Source organism: Pinus tabuliformis, chromosome Q (assembly GCF_031772625.1).
Source record: "Pinus tabuliformis cultivar Carrire ecotype Pingquan chromosome Q, CPIR1, whole genome shotgun sequence".
NCBI lineage: Eukaryota > Viridiplantae > Streptophyta > Pinopsida > Pinales > Pinaceae > Pinus > Pinus tabuliformis.
The window spans coordinates 1376219576-1376224086 of NC_142296.1; the positions used below are offsets into that span (position 1 = coordinate 1376219576).

The following is a 4511-nucleotide window of genomic DNA, read 5'->3' on the forward strand; positions in this document are numbered from 1 at the left end:
ACTTTATATAATAATATCCTTTACTTTATATAACAATTTTGAAAAGAAAAAGCTTCGTAACAAATTTCAAATTTCTTTACAAAGAAAAGGTTTATAACAATTTTCAAATTTCATCCCCAAAACTCTTTTATTTTTTTTTCAAAACTTTTATTGCTTTTTCACTACATTGGTGAAAAAAATGTACAACAAAGAACAAATTTCAAATTTCTTCCACACAGACAGAAAAGAAACCCAAAACTTTTATTGCTCTGAAATGTACGAGAGCTTACCGTTGCAGCGCTCACTCAGTACAGTAGAGTAGGGTAGAGTACAGTACATATGAGGAGATTATTGAGAATGTCAAAGCGGAAGGATGAGTCTAATTAGAAGACAAATGAATCCAAGTGGCAGCGCTGGGTATTCCACTGTTGAGCACGAATAGCATGTAGTACCCAGGCGGTGCTGCAACAGGCGTGGGAGGTGCCGTTACTAGGGCACTATAAATATTCTGCCCTGCTCCTCCTACTAATTCTAATTGTGGGGTGGCAGATGCAAGCAGAAGCAATCTCTGATGCATGGAAAAAGAGTGAGTAGTGAAGGTCGGAGGATAAATGTTGAACTGAATGGAAATGTTATGATGATTATTTGCAGCGAATTGAACCTTGAAGCTACCGCCATAAGTGACCGAAGCAGGCAGCACAGAAATGATGGTGGGCTTCAGGGAAGATTCGTCTAAGTAATAAGGACTGTATGCTTGCAGACGAAGCTCTGTGGGAAACATAACGGTGAAATTATAATTTTTGTTGGGGTTGGAACCTCCCACAAAAATCCTACCATCAGGCAATACAATTGCAGTGGAATGATACATTCTTGGAACAGTGGAACTTGCGAGTACTGAGAAGCGCTGCCCTGGCAATGCATTAGGTCTGTATAAATAAGGAGCAAGAGCTGGATTGGTTGCTTGCCCATAACCTGCACATCCCTTCTCCGCTCCATTGATAATCAGAATTTCACCGGTGGGAAGAAGCAGCATATCTCCCACAACTCTGGGAGCAGGCATGTTCTCCATTGCCCAATCGGCATTGGGATCTGTGATAACCATTCTTCCACAGCTCTGGAGCGCGTCAATGAAAATCCCTGCAAGTGACAAATTGTAACTGTCAACAGGAGCACCACCGCAGATCATAATTTCTGTCCTCCGAAATGCATCAGATGCGGACAGTGGCAACATCACAGATGAGGCGGTGGTGGGGTAATTTCTTGGGCCATCTGGGATTCTTGGAAAATGCCTGACCACAACATTTCTTTGGTAATCAAGCAAGATGGAATCACGGTTGGCGAAGATGAAGAGATTTCCATCGGATGAGAGATGAAGAAAAGGATAGAGATTGTACAGGCTCTGCAGGTTTTGGGACACATAGGTGTCTTCTAGAAACGTCAGATTGTAAACTCCCTCACCAGGCTTCCTTGGTGGCAGGAATTCGTAGGTAAAAGCGTAGTTGCCCCCACAACAATACTTCTACCGTCAGGAAGGATCTGGTTTGAAGCATACCATCGATCGTTCAGAAGCCCAGATCCAGGTTCACCAGCTGGATCAACCCAATCACATGTAGAAGTTTCACAAGGTACAAATTTACGAACGCTCATGTTTCCATCGCCCCATCCACCAGTGCTAACCAAAGTACCGTCCGCAGCAAAGGCTCCCGATGAACACCAAGTATCAGTCGTGAGCGTCAACGGTCTCACCTTGTTTGTAGCAATGTTGTATTCTATGGAGTGCGCTGAGCAATCATGATAACCGGCTGATTTACCTATGCAAATTCCATTTGCGAGGCTTATATTAGAATCACCAAAATCTGTGTAATCGTACATCACCACTGTACCCATAATGGTGGTGGCCATATGCATCGCCGACACACCTCCATTTTCAATCACCACTTCCCATCTCCCAGGGCCAGGGCTTACCGTATCACGGCCATCCGCCCTGCAAATATTGATTACCAGAATATACACCACAAATTGAATCCAAATGCAACACTTGGACTCCATGATATGATATCCAGAAATCGGTATTGCTGTTGGTACGCTCTGCAAAGGCGAGTTCATGAGCTGAGTTTTTATAGAGAGGTGATGTCAAATGCATAGTTGTAAGTGGTCTCCACATTCCAGCCATAGTCATCGTGGATGTATCTGCTCTTTCAACGTGGCCAACCTCAATTAAAACTCACTCTTATTTCATTTCTGGCTGGATCACAGACCACAATAAACATGGCTAGACCAACTTGGAATGGAAAATATAAGCAAAATAGCATTTCAAAACTCTATTTTCGGAATCACAATAAACTTCTCACATTTATATTTTAACGACAATTCTCACATTTATATTTTAAGGTGACAATAATATATTAAGGTGAGGAGTTGTTTTTTGTAGAATTTTTTGGAATTTTACTATAGAATTTGGCTGAAAAAAAATTGAGGTGGAATCTTGATTTGTGTTATTTAAATTGGCTTTTTGACTGTATATATAAATTCAGCACCCACCCTGAAAAGTGATTTCAATAAATTCCTGCAGGATTTTAGAGAAATTAGACGGGAAAATCCCACCAGAAAAGATTCCAAAAAGTCTCACTAAAAACAACTCATTAAGATTACAACAAACTTGTGGGGTGATATTAGTAAGTGATTACAACAAACTAAATTGCGTTTTTTTAACTACATAAATGGATTCAACCCCTTGAATACTCCTTAGGCACCTACCTCTGTAGATTATACAACTCAAACTTCTAAATTTTAACAAATATATGCCTTAATAATGGAAAATTTGACAAAAAAATATGCCTATGAAATCTCCAAAACTTAAAACAGGGAGACTACGATTATATTTCTTATTTAAATATTCCACCAAAAATACGGAATTGCGTCATGTAAATGAAATAATTCCATCTAATTATTCTATGTTGTTCTTCTTTTAACGTGACAGAAATGTGATATATTTATGAGTTTAAAAATACATATTGAATAACAAAAAAATTATAACATCATAAAGAATTGCATCAACAACAAAAAATTACCAAATATATAAAACAAGTAAAATTGAGTAATATCATTAAATTCATTAATACAAATTAAAACATTATTGCCAAAATCCCATTTTCAAAAACATTAAATATCACTCACCTCAAGATATATCGTGAAGTAAATTGTGAATATGTTATATGTTAAATTGTGGTTTTGTTTAATTATTGCACACAACTGTGAGCGAGATTGTGATGTTTAGTTGTTTAAAATGTGCTTTTGACTAAACAAATGGATTCAACACCTTGAAAACTCCTCCATCGCCTAAATTGTGCAAGTTATGCAACTCAAACTTCAAAATTTTAAAAAATATCTTCCCTAATACAACTAAAATTGGCAGAAAATTATACCTATTAAATCTCCAAAACATAAAATAGCTAAAATATGGATATATTTCTTATTTAAATATTCCAATATAAATTGGAAAGTTTTGGTATATAAATTAAATAGCTTCATCTATGTTAAAAATGTGACCATTATTTATATTTGAGTTTGAAAATAAATATATTAACAAAAAGTTATAATATCATAAAGAATAGTATCAACAACAAAAACACCAAAACAAGTAAATTGAATCTTTAAATTAAATATCATTAAATTCAGTAATACTAGTTAAAACACCATTAAAAATCTTATTAAAGGATTATTAATTTTTTAGTCTTTACATTAAATTATCAAACAACTCGGTTCACCAAATATAAGCAACTCAAAATGAAGTCTTGTATGCATACTATTCATGTCCATGACCATAAATGCTAACATCAATATCCATATAACAAACTTTAAATGAGAATGGTATATAATAAGGGATCTAATTCTTTATAATATTTCTCTTACACATGCTTATTTAAAATGTATAGAATGAGATGTAATTTTGATGGAGTAGTCTTTAAGTGCGATTTTTTGGATTTTTGAGCATATTTTTGGGGAATCCCATAAAAAGTCACACTTAAAGAGTACTCAAATTTGAATTAAATGAATAATTTATATATTATATTTATAACTAAATTTATAATGATTTTTTATTTACTAATAAATTATAAGGTTAGTGCATTGATTGTGTATTTTAATAAAATTATAAAAAATTGTGGAAATTTATTAAATATTAAAAAACAATTTTTTTACAATTGTAATGTGTGTGTGTGAGAGAGGGGTTTTCTTCTCCGAGGAAATATTAAAAATCTTAGTTTGGAAAATATGTGTGTGTGTAAGGTTTTCTTCTCGAAGGAAATATTAAAAATCTTACATTGGAAAATATTGTTACTTTATTATTAATCAAGATTTCAATAGAGTTCTAATTTTAATACTTTAAAAATGTTTAGAAAAAATTATAATGTTAAACTTTTCACACGATTTGCTATTAATTAGAATTGTAAATTAAAATGAGCTAAAGAATCCAACAACATGGATAGCACATAGCCTACTAGGTATACTCTCCCTTGAGAAATACTATTTTA

The 4511-nt window shown here is 34.3% G+C and overlaps 1 pseudogene; it reads right to left on the bottom strand.

The window, feature by feature from the left end:
• Window positions 1-358: 358 nt before the first annotated feature.
• On the bottom strand, window positions 359-1210 carry LOC149225040 (aldehyde oxidase GLOX1 pseudogene; annotated as a pseudogene).
• Window positions 1211-4511: the final 3301 nt, after the last annotated feature.